The 16,809-nt window shown below is 38.1% G+C and overlaps 1 long non-coding RNA gene across 1 annotated transcript in view; it reads right to left on the bottom strand.

The window, feature by feature from the left end:
• LOC128314258 (uncharacterized) overlaps nucleotides 1–6,161 on the bottom strand; it is a 154,132-nt gene extending 147,971 nt beyond the window's left edge. The window contains exon 1 of the long non-coding RNA XR_008295754.1: nucleotides 5,919–6,161. This is a non-coding gene — a long non-coding RNA (uncharacterized LOC128314258). The remainder of the gene's footprint in view (nucleotides 1–5,918) is intronic.
• Between the last annotated feature and the right edge of the window lie 10,648 nt (nucleotides 6,162–16,809).

Here is a 16,809-nt window from a genome sequence, read left to right as displayed (position 1 = left end):
TATATTTATTTTAATGCGTTTATTAAAATTTTAAAGTAAAATTACTTATAAAAGCCATTTTTTCATTTTAATAGTTTTCCTTTTTGAACTTTGAAGGTTTACTTTTGATTGATTTTTAATGACAAAGTCATCTCTCTTCCATGTTAAATTGATACTTGAGTACTCTATTTTTCTCCTGGCTGATGCGCCAGAATTAAGCTAAAACATCAAAGAAATGTTCAGGTTAAGTATTATTTCTCAAAATCTGTGGCAAATTATGCTCTTTGTTCCATAGCAAACATGCCATATTTATGGACGTGTAGAATTTGAACCAGTCTTTTCTAAAACTTTTCTTTGAAAGGTAATTAATCTCTTTCAATTAAGAATAAGCATCAAGCTAGCAAACCAAACTTTAAATTTAATTACGAGTTTCATAATGTCTAAGTGACCTTAAAGAGCACACAATAACTCCAGGCCATATTTTTTAAACAGCTGACAGAAAGTGGATACATCCTCACCCTCTGAATTATATTTTATGGTGTATGAAAAGAATTAGGTGAATTATTCTTTTTTATTGTTTTGTGAATATGCCTACTCTGAATACTCAGAAGAAAGGAAATGCTGGTGTTTTCAAATACCACTGCTTTTTTAAACCCAAGTGTTTACCAACTATAGAAATGATCCCTGAAAGTATAGTCTTTAAACACAAGTGTTTACAAATCCAGGGAAACATTGATTCCTATGGATCCACATAGACTCCAACACATACCCTGCGCGCACACACACACACACACACAGACTTTTGTTTTTTAATATTTAATTGAGAGAGAGAGAGAGAGAGAGAGAGAGAGAGACAGAGACAAGGGGAAGAGAGAAGGAGACACAGAATCTGAAGCAGGCTCCAGGCTGTAAGCTGTCAGCACAGAGCCCGACGCAGGGCTCAAACCCAGGAACCGAGATCATAACCTGAGCAGAAGTCGGATGCTTAACTGCTGAGCCACCCAGGCACCCCAACACACACTGAATTCTTATAGAGGATTATATTAGAGTATTAGTATATTAGAGTAAGATCCACTTTCCCCTGTGCACCTGCCCTGGGAGGAATACTCACCGCCCATCCCATTGATGTTGCACTTGGCCACACGATGTGCACCGGCCAATGGAACAGGGGTAAAAGTCCAAGAGCCATGTTTGAGTGGACTCTTTCTGGGTCACTACAAGCTTACTGATCCACTGAAAAGGTCCACTGAAATCCCTCCTGGCCTCTCTGCTGTAGCAGGACAACAGTGTGCCCACGTAAGAGCTGCTCCTTCAGACTACATTCTTGAGCGAGAGGGTATGTGGTGCAAACCAGCAACTGGCCCACAGCCTGGAGTAGGGCTGCTGCAGCCAATCCAGATCTGTGGATGAGAAAGCAATACAGATTTTTGCAAACCACTGGCATCTGAGGAGTACTGGGTTCATAGCACCACTGTAGCAATAGGGTATATCGAAATGGATACCCGGGAGGTGGGTGCTGGCAGAGCAAAAACCTGAGGAACGGGTCATGTGGCTATGCGGCTGAGTGGAAAGCAGCACAGGAACTTATTTGAGGCCAGGCAAATGGTGACATTTTATGGCCAGATACGTGGCAACACTGTCACCCAAAGTAACTCAGAAGGAAGACTCCGGAATCTGCAGGTTTGGGCAAGGAGATTTGGAGACAGAATACTCTTAGTGCAAGTAGCTTGTTACTAGCTGCAGTTGATAAGCATCAAGAGAAGGAAATGAGCTCAGGAAATGATTGGCCTATTTACAAGAAGGCATAAGAAGCAAACGAGAGAATCCAAATATCCCTGAACTTTCAAAGTTCAAAGATGCAACCGATTCTCCTCTCCAGTCTCTTCAAGACTTTAAATGACTCACATTGAGAGAGAGCTGGGAAGAAATACCAGTCTGGGGGACTTTTTGTTAAGACCTCTGATTGGATTAAGAGGTCTTCCAGTATTTTTTTTTCCCCCAACAAAATGGCTCAGCGAAAAGTAGCTAAGAACACAATCTATAGAAGTCTAATAATCTCAAAATGTCTGTAAGTCTATAGATATATTGGCACATGGTGGTGAGTAGAATCAAATATATTAAAAAGTTTGAGAGAGTTATATTGCCAAAAGTGCTGTAAAGCTAGACCAAAAAAGACTGAGTGTTGAAGTAAAACAACTATTGGCCCCCAACTTTTGTAAGGACAGGTGGCAGACTGAGAATGCAGCTCAGCACCAAGGAGGAGGCCTTTCTTCCATGCCTCCCTCAGATGTCGGGAAGAAGTATCGTAGAACAGGAAAGACCACCGAGAGGGTTGAGTCAAAGCCTTGGAGAACAATGAACTTGAGAGCTAGTCACAGGACAGAAGTGGAGCCTATCAAAGAATATCACTGATACCCAGAATAAAGGGTCTCACAGCATCCACCCAGTGGCCTTTCACAATAGCTGTGTATCAAGGACTACTGTGTGATTCCCTTTCTTCCCCTCTTTGAATAGGAGTGATTATTACATTTGGCTTTCCTTTGTACTGTGTGTTGAAAATGTAGTGGGATGGTAATTTTTTTTTTCAGTTTATAGATTTCTACAACGAGTTGCATGCAGCCACTGTCCAGAGACTGTCGCAAAATATGTCACTCGATATTTGTTGTTTATACGAATGAATGAAGTAAAAGTTAGCTGAGATAGTATGTATACTGTATACAGTTGACCTTTAAACAATGCAGGGGTGAAGGTACTGACTCCCCTGTGCAATCAAAAGTCCATGTATAACCCAACTCACCCAAAACTTTACTAACAGCCTTACTGCTAACAGTCAATTAACACATATTTGGCATGTTATGTGTATTATATACGGTATTACAATAAAGCTAAAGAAAATGTAAGAAAATCGAGAGAAAATAAATTTACAGTACTCTTACTATATTTATCAAATAAAATATACACATAAATGGACCTGCACTGTTCAAATCCGTGTTGCTCAAGAGCCAAATGTGTTTTGACACAAGTTCACTGCATACAATTTAATCATTTAATATAGTCAACAAATATTTATTGGTGTAATAACAGACCTAGAATTCGCTCATTGTTCTCCTCTTTCATCTTGATGATGAGAATCCATCATCCACATAAACCATCAAATTGATTTTCTAAAAAACAGAGCTGACCACCCTGGACACACTTGTAATTAAACCCAAGTTGTGTCTTCTGCCAGCTATGGGATAAAGTTCACACTCCTTTGTATGTTGTACAAGAATCTCCACAAACTGGCTTCTGCTTTCATTTTGGGTGTTTTCCTTTTGTCCTCCAAATCCACGCTTGTAAAGATTACATTGATGGGAACAAACAGCAGTTGTTTGATGATTCCCAAATTAAGCAATTTTACTAGATGTATCCATGCACTATGGAAGCGACCCGACCAAAGCAAGTTGCCCTCAAACTATTTCAACAAGAAATCCAAACAAGAAGCGATGGATTGACCAGGACATGTGTGTTTCCTTTGTTTTGTGTCATGAGTCTGGTGACTTGCCCTCCCTTGACTAGCAATCATTTTACTGAATGCCTGTTTTAACTGAACAAAGGCAAGTGGTACACCAAGCCTACAGCATTATTTGATGCTCAAAGAAATAGTAACAACGGTAATATGATGGCAAGAATCATGAGGGAATGGTTTTCTTTATTTTTCAAACTGTCACTACAGAGGAAGTAAATATTTATGGAGGGAAATAGGTGAATTTGGCAACTCCCAAATCTCAGATGATGTAAGGCTAACAAGAAGAATATGAGGGGCATTTGGGCGGCCCAGTGGGTTGAGTGCCCAGTTCTTTTTTCAGCTCAGGTCAAGATCTCAGTTAGTGGGATGGAGCCCCTGCAAGGGGCTTTGTGCTGACAGCAAGGAACCTGCTTGGGATTCTCTGTCTGCCTCTCTCTCTCTCTCTCTCTCTCTCTCTCTCTCTCTGCCCCCCCCCCCACTCACCCACGTGCAAACACCTGCACCCTCTCTCAAGATAAATAATCTTAAAAAAAACAAAAACACCGTGATAGTTAGAGATTGTGTAATCATTAGAAGCACCTCAATATTCATATACTTCACAAATTTTAAATTATTTTAATGTTTATTTATTTTTGAGAGAAAGAGAGTGAGCAGAGAGCAGGGAAGGGGCAGAAAGAGAGGGAGACACGGAATCTGAAGCAGGCTCCAGGCTCTGAGCCATCAGCACAGAGCCCGATGTGGGGCTCCAACCCATGGACCATGAGATCATGACCTGAGCTGAAGTCTGTTGCTTAACCAACTGAGCCACCCAGGTGTCTCTTTCATGTATTTTAAACGTTAGCTTATTTTTACCTGGACTGGTCTATTCCAGGTTTTGCTAACCTCGGCATTAGCATTTATGTTTCGAACCAGATACTTTTTTGCTGTGTGTGTGTTAGTGGTGGTGGTAGTAGGCTGTCCTGTGCATTGTAGGATACTTAACAGCATCCCTGGCCTTTATCTGTCAGTGGGACCTACCCTTCCAGTTGTGACTACCAAAACTGTCCACTGCTCATGCTCTTTCACTCTCTAAAAATAAAAATTATTATTTTTTTTAATTCGGGGAGGGGTGGCTCAGTCGGTTAAGCATCCAACTCTTGGTTTCAACTCAGGTCATGATCCCAGGGTTGTGGGATTGAGGCTCACATCAGGCTCCACACTTGGGATTCCCTCTCTTCCTCTGCTCCTCTCCCCTGCTTGTGTTCTCTCAATCTTTCTCTCCCTCTAGCTAAAACTAAAAAAATGATTTTTTTAAAAAAAAATGTCCACAGATTATCTCCTCTTCTCTGGCCAGGGCAAAATTTCCTGGCTAAGAACCAGACCACGCTGATCAATTTTTTTGAAAATTTTGTGTCCTTTTCTCCATTTTATTCACCTAGCTATGTTATTGAATAGTTAGACACGTGACCCTAGCAGACCATTCAGAGGACCAGGCCATTGAGTTTTTCTTACAAAGTACTCTTCGAGCTTCTCACAAACAGTGGAAAAACTTCCGTAAATTAAACTCCTCTGGATAATGTGGCAACATGGCTACTTCTGTTGTGGCATTATATAGTTGAAAGAAAATTTTATTTTTCTTAAGATCTTACACTCAAAGCACGATTTCCAACCAACCCGTAGAAAGCTCTTGAAAAATTAACTATCTCAGCCTCTGTTTCCTGACATGCAAAATAAAAAATTCTATCTATCCAGTCATTTTTAATGGTTTGTTCTGAGGAGCCAATGAGGTAATTAGTGTAAAAGTATATTGTAAATGGCATTCTAAGGAGACAAGCTATTTTTTTTTTAGTAATGCCATTTCTCTAAACCCAGTGTGGGTATGAAAACAGAGATGCTCAGTTTGAGTGATACTATATTTATTCTAATCTCAAACCTCTAAATTAGGGCACTTCTAGAAGAAGATCAAGAAGGGAATATGGTAACAGTTAACTCTTTTTAAAGTGAAATAATGTAGCAAATATTCTCTGAACCAGTTAAATTTTAATTGCTTGTCCATGGATGATTCTATAGTGCTTTGCTCAGATAAGTGCTTAATAAATACTTGCGGAATTGAATTAACTGAACCAAAAGACATATTTCCTTCTAATAGATTTAGCAGTGTGCCAGTCACTATTTCCATCATGCAGAAATAAATTATGATGTCTTTAAATAGCAGCTTCATATGGAATTCATAAAGTTCAGTATATATCCATTCATTACTGTTCCTTTGTTTCCTTTCTGTTCAATTACTATAAATATTAATATTTTTGTAATTTACCTTGAAGCCGATAGTGTTAAAACTGCATTTTACGTATCTTACGTTCTCATTTCACCTTTCTAAAACTCCCGTTCCTCAAAGACCACATCCGTGTCTATCTTCTCCATAGTCCTTTGTACATACTCCGAATCACACTGATTTTTTTTCTTTTTTTTTTTCAACGTTTTTTATTTATTTTTGGGACAGAGAGAGACAGAGCATGAACGGGGGAGGGGCAGAGAGAGAGGGAGACACAGAATCGGAAACAGGCTCCAGGCTCCGAGCCATCAGCCCAGAGCCCGACACGGGGCTCGAACTCACGGACCGCGAGATGGTGACCTGGCTGAAGTCGGACGCTTAACCGACTGCGCCACCTAGGCGCCCCTGATTTTTTTTTCAAAATTGTGTTTGTTGACTCTGCAAAACCATGAAACGTACTACTCTAAGTTACGATCACCGAAATCGTCAGGCATTTTGCATTTTATAAATGCTGTTCAGTAAATGGATGTTCATTAGTTTGGTCTGTCCCTGAAAAGTGGAAGCTCTAGAAATGTTAAGGACCAGGTCCCCCACCTATTTTGCATTCCATGAAGAATTCCCTCCACAAATATTTGCTGAATATCTGCTATATGCAAGTCACTGTGCTCACTGCTTCGGGGGATACAAAGATGTGTCAGCTGCAATCCCTGTCCTCCAGTACTTTAAATGTATAATTGATAGGTGGCCTGAAGCCGATCTTATAATTACAGGAGTTCACTCAATTTAGGATATTTTAATTTTCCACTACCACCTGTTTGTTGTTTTGCTGTTGATATTTTTTTAAACGCAACATCTAAATGGGAATTCAGATGAATCCCCTGAATATCAAATTTGTTGATGTGGGATGACATCTTACATTTCTTTTCCCATTATATATATTTTTTCTTCTGTCAGAAGAATGCCAGGAAGCACATGTAAATGAGAATATCTGATCTCATAGTTTTATTCCACCCTCTCCACAACCGCCCCTCCCATCCCCCCACGAAGCTAGTCCTCTGAAAATTCATCTATCCCATCTTTGGTCTTTCTTATTCATCACTTTTAAATTCACAGCCTTACCACTCTGTTCAGGTTTTCCTCTCCCCTTTCCCAGTCTGACTGCTCTGCTTCTCTTTGAGGTAATTCTGGAAAATAACAGCTGCTTCTAGGTAAACAAAGGTTGAATAAATAAAGTCTTGCCTTTTTAATAGCTTATCTTTAAGACTCCACAACGGTCATTGCAAATGCTACTCATGCTGAAAACGAATGCTTCAAAGACCAGAAGGTCCATTTGGACAATATGGCCTACAATCAATTCTAGACCATCTTTTAACCATTCTCAATGCCAACTAACACTTCTTAACAACTAGAGGTTTGGACACATGTCATTGTACATTTGTCGAAATCCACAGAGTAAACAACAGCAGGTGAAACCTAAGGTAAACTATGGACTTAGAGGGATTACGATGGCTCAAGGTAGTTTTATCAATTGTAACAAATGTACCATCTGGCGTGAAGTGTTGATAATGAGGGAAGTTATGTATGTGTAGGGGTGAGAGTATATGGAAAATCTCTGCCTTCTTTTTTTCAAATTTATCTCAATTTACCTTACCTAAGAATGTAATAAAGTCTTCAATTTTTTTTTAAATCAGTGTTATATTCACTTTCTGAGTTCAATACTCTAACTTTTGTAGGTCATATTTCAAGTTTTTTGAACCATCATATTAATCCAGCTCTTTAAACAATGAGTTGATCGTAAATTAACCTAGGAGAATACATATGCTCTGTACTTCCTACTTGTCATCTATGTGTATCTCTGTTCCAATGTACCTGATATTTAATAAAGTGACCACTGATTAAAGTTATTGCTGGTTATTTTGCTAACTCCTTATATATATTAGCTCACTTATCACATAAAACTACGAGGTATAAACTATTAATGCCTCCATATTTAACATAGTGAAAATTAGACCCACAGAAGGTTTACAATTTACCTTTGGTCATCCAGCTATTAAATGACAGGGTCCATGATTTTAATTATTGTGCTTTATATCTATATATCATTTTTCATATATAGATTACCACCCCATTCTTCTTTTCTAATATTGTTCTGTTATATCTCATTAAAAATTGATTTGGGCTGCTTTCATTAATAAAAAATTTGAAATATAAAATATTCAGAAACATAGGCTTGCTACCTACAGATATTTGAATAAGTAACTTAGAGTTGACTAATAATGTATGTTGACTAAAAACTGACCCCTCCAGGTGCCTGGGTGGCTCAGTTGGTTAAGTATCTGACTTGATTTTGGCTCAGTTCAGGAGATTGAACCCTGTCCGAGTCAGAGTGGGATTCTATCTCTCCCTCTTTCTCTGCTCCTCCCCCACTCAGGCTCGTTCTCTTCCTCTCAAAATAAATAAACATTAAAAAAAAAAAAAAAAAACCTGACCTCTCAAGTGGCTTTTTTTTTATTAGAGAATTATAGAGAACTTGAAAATTTCCTAACATATGCAAGCCAAGATAAAGCTCCAATATTTTTCTTAAAAAAAGACTACAAATGGGATCTGTAGAGTATAAAGCATATATGATATATTGTCTATAAATTGCAAGTTAAATCATGCAGAACCACCACAAAAACAGGACACCAAAAAGCATGCCTGAAGACATCTAATGAACTGAGCTAGCAAGAGATCAAGAGGCAATTTTTCTTAAAGACTAACAATTATACATAATATAAGTATGTTAATTTCTAGTGCCTGCCATAATTCTTAACATAAAATAAGCACCAAAAAAATACTGATTGGTTGGTTTTCAGATGGGAGTTAAGATTTATCAGGGGCAGTGCCACTGATCATTCTAGATATTCCTTCCCCTCTCCTAGCTCTAGTTTAGTTTGCATAAAAATGACATGCCAGGGGTACCTGGGTGGCTCAGTGAGTTAAGCTTCAGACTTCGGCTCAGGTCATGATCTCATGGCTTGTTGGGTTCTAGCCCAGCATCAAGCTCTGTGCTGACAGCTGGGAGCCTACTTCAGATTCTGTGTCTCCCTCTCTCTCTGTGCCTCCCCCACTCAAGCTCTGTGTCTCTCTCGAAAATAAACATTAAAAATATTTTTTAAAAATGACATGTCAGACAGCACAATTCTCTAGAAACTACACTTCACACATGACAAAGCTCTAGTGTAGAGTCCTCTAGCATAGGTTGGAAACAACCTTCCAGGAATCTCATCAAGGCACCTGGCTATGTAGCAAGGCAGAGTGACATTGAGAGCATTCTAGAGAGAAGAGATCCTGAGAGCTGCCTCGATTCTTCCCAGGGTCAAGACTTCTGTTCCAACTGTTTCTTAGAGCTTCCGGATTCCTGCTATTGCCAAGGCCTGGCTGTTCAGCACCATCTTAAATTCCAGGAGATACCACGATCCCTCCCAACAAGGATTTCTTTTGCTTCAGTAGCCCAAATTTGGTTTATTTTCAACAACAAAACTGCCACAAAATCTTTACTATTAAAATCTCAGTTTAAAAAGACGTCCTTACAATTGAGCCCCCAAAACGCCCAACCATTACTAAGAGCTTCCCTTTCACTGTATTCACCTAAATACTTGATATAATATTTTTAATATCCTTGACGATTTAGTAGGTGAAAATGACATCTCATTGTTATTTTCATTTTATTTCTTTGAATGTTAGGGAGATGGAATATATTTTCACATATAAACTTGGCCATTTACATTTCTTCTTTGTAAAATGTCAGTTAAAGTTCTTTGCTCATATTTCTATTGGGGTGTTCACCTTTTTCATATTGCTTTGTAGGAGCTATTAGAAATATTAACTCTTTGACTACTAAACATAATATACATTCCCCAACGTTATAGTATGCCTTCTAGTTATTCTGGTCCTCTTTTGACAAATCTAATCCTACTCATTTTTAAAATAATGAATTCTGCCACTTCTGTTTCTTCTGGCTTTTTCCTTGACTTTCTCCTTCATGTTGGATGCCTTTCCCTACCTTGATTTTTTAAAAAAATTAATTTGCATACTTCACCTCATTTCCTCTGAAAGTCATTCTAGTCCAAGATAGGGCTCTAAGCTTTCTCATTTACTAGGCGATTCTTTTTTTTTCTTCCTCAAAAAGCCCTCAATAATATGTTTAACAATTATACTTTTCTTCTCTGATTCAAAACATCCCTTGTGGTGGACACCTGTGAGATTTTTCAGCCTTTATTCCTCCGTTTTGCTGATAACACCATTTTATTAAATACCTTTTGACGGGCAAAGGTCAGTCACATGCCCAACGTGTGGGCATAAGGACTGACTCGCCCAATGGATCCAATGAGTTACGTGTTTTCTGAGATTTGGACTCTTGAGACCTGTAATGAACTGAAAATGATTAGAGTTCATTTATCTCATCTATGATCCCATAAGAGTTTACTACTTCAGGCCACTGCCTGCAGGGCCAGAAAAACCAAATTTCTCTCCTGCTGAACTGCTCTTCAGAATTCAGTTTCCCTCTGGGAGACCCACATTCTTAAAATTCTCTTCTTCCCTGCATTTACCCAGAGTCACTTTATATTTGTGAAGCCATAATACCTAAGGATTAATATTTGCATATTAATAGGAAAAGTCTTGAAGGAGATATAAACTATATTCTTCTGAGGAAGTAAAATATTGCCGCATGGAGTTCTGTTGTTGCCTCAATGCAGAGAGGGCCAGAATGCCACTCAATGTGGTGTTATATTGGGTATGGCCATGAACTAAGGCTAATGGCTGCCAACACAGCCTTCAGGTTGCTGGCCGCTATGGCCGGTGTCAGCAATAGAACTTTTATGAGAAATTCTTGGATAGTCTAAGAATCTGTAGCAAGAGAGCAGAAGCTCCTTGGAAACCTGGATCTCTGCAGCCAGCATAAGGCCACCCTGGAGCTGGGGCGAAAGCAGCTCAGTAGGATTCAAGAAAGGCCTTACAGTACTTCAAAGATCCCCTGAGGCTCTCTTTCCTGGAATCTATGGAATGACTAAGGAAAGGCTTCTCACGTCCCAGCAGTTGGAGACAAACAGAAACGGCAGGTATCTCCAGGTCATTTCCAGGAACTGACTTGATACTCTAAAGAGTGAGCCTGTAATTTAATTTACCTTGTGATGATTTTGCTTAGACCCACATTCTAACAGCACTATATTCCAACAAGCATCTGCAGAATACAATTCTACTCTCAGTTTAAAACTCTTCATTACAGGGCACCTGGGTGGCTCAGGCTTCGGCTCAGGTCATGATCTCAGGGTTCATCAGTTCCAGCCTGGTGTCAGGCTCCGTGCTGACAGCTCAGGGCCTGGAGCCTGCTTCAGATTCTGTGTCTCCCTCCCTCTCTGTCCCTCCCCTGCTCACACTCTCTCTCTCTCAAAAAAAAAAAAAAAAAAAAAAAAAAAAAAAAAAAGACTATTCATGTGGTAGGGTCCCTTCCCTAAGGAAAAAATAAATAAATAAATAAAAACCCTCAAGGCAACCTGGCTATACCCATATGTGACAAATTCCCTCATGACCTTCTAACATGTGACCACTTAATCAGACAACATGCTTGTGTGTTACCATTTTGGGGAGACAAAGAAGTAAAAAAATATATATATAAAAAAACTAAGCCACGTGGCGTTCGGGGCTCAGTTCTTTGGGTACGAACCCACCTACGCGGTGCCAGCAGGAATAAAGTTGCATCTTGGAAAGAAAAGCCTCTGTGTCATCACTCTCTATGCAAGAATCCTGCTATACTCACTATATTACAGTTATGCTATGGTTTGAATACAGTCACTCCTAAAATGTCCTACTAAACCAATCGATTCGATAATCCTCCCTACCTCAGTTAGCATCTTTTATTTCTAGTTGGTTTGGCCAAAAGACATGACAATCCCTTTAAAAATCTTTTTCTCAAAAAGCCTACTCAGTTCTGCTTTCTAAATATACTCGCATTCTAACTCTTTTTCACCACTCCACTGCCTGTCCCCTTGGTCAAACCATCACCATCTGTCACGTGGATTAATACAATGGTCTGCTTTTCTTGCCACTCTCCTGGACTCCCTGGATCCTTGCCTGAATGGGACTGCAAAGCTAATGCTTTTACAAATAGGCTCAACAATGTTTTCTCAAAATCCTCCAGAGATCTCTCTTCTCAATCAACATACAAATTTTTTTATGTGGAAGGTCTGTGTGATCTGACTTCCCATGATCTTTCCAACCTTACCTCTTTTCACTCCCTGTCCTTCTCTGTGCTCAGACCATACCATCCCGATCACTCAAACCAGCATGCTCCCATTTCAGGGTCTTTGCACCTGCTCTCTCCTTCGCCTGAAATACTCAGGTCAGTCCCCTCAGTGGCTGCAGGCCCTCATTCAAAAGTCTGCTCTCTGAAGCCTTCCCTGACACCTACCAAAAACCTCAATCTCCCTCCAACATTTCACATTCTCCCTGCTTTACTTTTTCTCCTGTCAGTACCTATCATACTATTAGTGCCTGTCAGTACCTATCATACTATTAGTTAACGTGTCCAATTTTATTTTTGTGTCTCCCGCACAAAGAGAATATAAGTGCAATGCGGACATTTTTTTCCTCATCAATGACCTCATCATCCCCACAACTAGAATACTGACCTAACACATGATAGACACTCAAAAGACATGTGTAGAATGAAAAATGAAGGAACGAATGGTTCTTTTCCTAGTCAAGAAAGTTTTTAGAAGACTTTGGGGTGCCTGGGTGGCTCAGTTGGTTGAGCGTCTGGCTTCAGCTGGGGTCATGATCTCATGGCTCCTAAGTTTGAGCCCCATGTCGGGCTCTGTGCTGACAGCTCAGAGCCTGGAACTTGCTTTCAGATTCTGGGCCTCCCTCTGTCTCTGCCCCTCCCCGACTAGTTCCCTCTCCCTCCCTCCCTCTCTCTCCCTCCCCCCCCAAAATAAACACACATTAAAAAAAATTTTTAAAAGATGGTAGTCTTCCATTGAGAGCTTCTAGAGGGCAAAAATCATAGCTAGCTATTTTCCTGATTAAATACATGGAACATATAAATATAAAATGCTCATAAACGCATTAATAGTGATCATCATAAAACCCAAAGAATAAGCCTTACACAAAAGACTCAGTGTACCTATTAGTTGAGTGCGTTAATGAAGAAATACATGACTTAGAAAGATCCACAGAAGAGAAAATTAAAATAGCCAAAGAGATGCAGTAGCTTCCATCCCTAAACAATTTTCTTCTCTACAGAAAATGTCTGAAAAGGCTGTATTGGTATCTATAAGATCATTACAGCATGACTAAAGTGGACACAAACGTGCACGATTATCCAGGATGTTTACATGAGGGAACGGTCCTTGAAGCTATAGAAAACAAATTAGGGCAAAAATCAAGGCCTATTATTTTACAGAGTAGGTAATAAAAATACAGAATTCATTAACAGTGCAGAGCAGAAGAGCTAAGAAATAGAAACAAATTAAGTGGCATTTGGTAAATACATGGATACAATTAGTCCATGACCAGTATTTAAGAAAGAGGAGAGTTCAGGATCTGTCCTGTCACTTTCGAGGTTCATTTCATGAGGAACTACCACCAACTGATGCCCCCAATCTTCTTGCTGCCCCTGTCGGAGATAGGAAATCAGAATGTACCTCTGTTCTGAGGAACTATGATAATTTCTTATGTTCTAAGGTCTAAATATCTGAGCTCCATCTGGTTCAGCTGCACTTATGTAGACCCTCCTTCAGTTTCTTAAATAATAAAAGTATTTTACTAGGGAAATAAAAATAGTAAATGTTGATCACTGGTTGTGGGTTCTAAAAGAACACATTGCTTATAACTATAGATATAGATACTGAGTCCTGATGAGTTGTAGTTTATGACCGCTCACAAAACTAAATTCACCTTCTACTCACGTGGCACAGTAAAGCAAATCAATGTACAAAATGACATACCTTGCAATCAAGCAATGTAAATAAATCAGATAATCAACATAAAAATCAATACTCAAGTAAACATGAAATATAAAGTAATAACCAAAAGTCTGAATATGAGTGGTGATGCAAATCATGTAGCCTTTTTTTTTTCCTATCAAATTTGGCTAATATTTAGAAACAGCTAGGGAGATTTTCTAAAGTACCTATTTCCAGGATATCCCCCGTAGAGATTAGAATTCAGGGATTCGGGGTAGGATCTGAGAACATTAATAAGCTATTCATAGAAACATTTGGCAAATTAGTGGTTATGATGTAGTGCTGTGTTAAAATTTCTCTTAGTCAAGGTTGTCACTGACCATTAAAAAAAATGAGATTAATATAAGGAGAATCATGTATAATCTGAAATGCTTGTCAAATACTTTTAAAATTATTATAATGATTTTATTTGAACAATGTAGGGATGCAAGTTTAAAGAAAGAAAAAATATCAGGGATTTATACTTTGGGAACATAATGTGTAATGTAGTTGGGAAGAATCTTTTTGGACACTGACAACTCCTTGAGCTCAAAGGGAGCTGCAACACTTCCATCAGAGGAAGGGTCACAAAATAAGCAAGTGACAAATTTCCAACACACACACACAAATGTATCAATTTGTACTTTTGCGTGTGTGTGAGCGATAAGATATGATATAAGATAAGATATATAAAAATGTGAGCTTACTTCTCATATACCTTTTGAGGATGGAAACAGACATGGGATGTAAGTATGTGGTAAAAAAAAAACAACAACAACAACAACAGCAAAACCAAAAAAAAAAAAACCACACACAAAAAACAACAATCTCCAAAAGATGCCTACACAGCTAGTCTAGAAAGAAACAACAGGAAATCAGTAAGATAGGGGCAAAATTATCGTCAAGGGAAGGTACAAGGAACCCTTCTCAACCATTATCCAATGTGGAAATCTATAATTTAACAAAAACAAATAAAATGAAACAAATGAGAATTTAACTTTACCCAATGTTAACCAAGCTAAACTATGTGGCACAGTTTTGATCAATTAATGGAAAGTGAGAAAAGACAATCCGTTGGAACTTGATCTTTGATATCATCTCCATAGAGTTCACAGGGCTTATGTTATTAGACAAACAGAATAAGAATATCTCATCATGGCATACCAGCTTGCTTCCTCGGGAGCAGTGTTTCCATTATCATAAGGTAAATACTTAATAGTTTTCAACTCTATAATCTAAAAGGAACAGAAAAGAATCTAAAAGGTGTTGATTTAATAGTGTGTCAAGTTATGGCTGATAGATGCTGATCATTGATGAAAGGTGGGAGAAAGAATGCAAGTACTTAATATCCTCATCTATACTATAGGAGAGAAATAGCCTAGGCTTTCTGGGACAAGAAGTTCAAGTTTATGCATATTAAGTATGCTTAGTAAACCAACAGACTGATGACAAGGATCTAAAAATTTATATTTAGAAAAGAAGTAGAGAGATGGATGGGGTAATTATTGGTAAGCTATATCTTCACCTTCCTTAAAAGAGAATATAAGATCAAATGTTGATTATTTATAGTTATAGAAGCAATATGAGAGCTGTAAATATTTAAAAAAATAACTGTTTCAGCTATGGGAGGTTGTTGAATAGACTGCTGTTTGTTGCATTTCTTTTTTTTTTTTTTTTTTTTTTTTTGAGAGAGAGTATGAGCTTGTGTGAGTTGAGGAATGGCAGAGGGAGAGAGAATCTTAAGCAGTCTCCATGCCCAGCATGAAGCCCTACAAGGAGCTTGATCTCATGGCCTGAGATCATGACCTGAACCAAAATCAAGAGTCAGATGCTTAATGGACTGAGCCACCCAGGCACCCCACATAAGTTACTTTTAATTATTTGTATTTTTATACAGTACCTGAATTTGTTTTTTTACTCATTTTTTTTAAATGCCATAACACAAAATGGCTGAATGAGAACACAGATAAATAGGCTACTTAGCCTAAATCCATATATAACTACTAACACATGTAATGTAGCTCTGCCTCATTGATTCAAAAAGAATAACATTGTTGGGTCTGTGAAGTAGATTAATAGGCCTTCCTTGGTTGGCAGAGGGTTTCAGTGAGAAAAAGAAATACCTCAGGAGGTGGATAATGATAGTGCTCTGTTGGTTGGAAGATACTCAAACACTGAGCTCATGCTCTTAACTTTCTGAATAGTGCTTGTAATGAAGAATAAAAAAAAATATTTTGGCCTCTAACAGCATAAAAATAGAAGCAATATCATATTCAAAAGAACTTTTGTTCACTAAGGGGAATTAACATCTTTTTAGAATCCAAATACAATGTTGTTACTGAAGTAACTAAGCCCAACAAGGCATTTTGTTCTCCATGACCCAATATCTTTTTGTAACGCTAAATTTGATTTTAGGGTATTTTGTAAGCATCATTTTAATTTCTTTTAAAATTTTAAGAACATCTTAGTGTTACTTTAATACAAAACCTAAGTACAACTATCCTATTTTCTAATTTTCTTTGGTATTCTAAAAAGAAAAATGCTAACTACATGGAGTTTTAATGAAAATCACTTTTACAGGACTACTAGTAAAAGTAAAATTTGTATGTTAACTGTACATATCTTCATTGTATTTCTCTCTAAAAATTCTGTACATTTTTATATTCTTTAAATAATGTATCATCCTTTTAATAAGCTCTAAATTATTCCGTATTCTGCTTCCAAAGTCACTTTGTCATTTTAAATCAACTCATTTCCTAAAAAGCAACATTTATGATTTCCTGCATTACTTATCACATTTTTAACACATTAATTCCATAAAGAGTTAAGGTGGGAATTGTGAATTTCTAGTGTATATATCCAATGATATGATGAAACACTTTGAATTCTTGTCCGAATATGGGATGTAGCGGTGTTTTTTTGTTTTCTTGTTTTTTTTTTAAATAGTGGTCCTGATATACTCTTGTGACACTCAGGTATTTAAGCAATGTTGTATTTTCTCTGCTATGTTTTCCAAGTCATATGAAACACTTACATTCATCTAACAGACATAATGGTTTTAAGAACCAACCTAATTGTTCAAG

This window comes from Acinonyx jubatus, chromosome A1, assembly GCF_027475565.1.
Source record: "Acinonyx jubatus isolate Ajub_Pintada_27869175 chromosome A1, VMU_Ajub_asm_v1.0, whole genome shotgun sequence".
NCBI lineage: Eukaryota > Metazoa > Chordata > Mammalia > Carnivora > Felidae > Acinonyx > Acinonyx jubatus.
The sequence above is the reverse complement of the archived record's forward strand: the minus strand, read 5'-3'. Positions and strand labels throughout refer to the sequence as shown.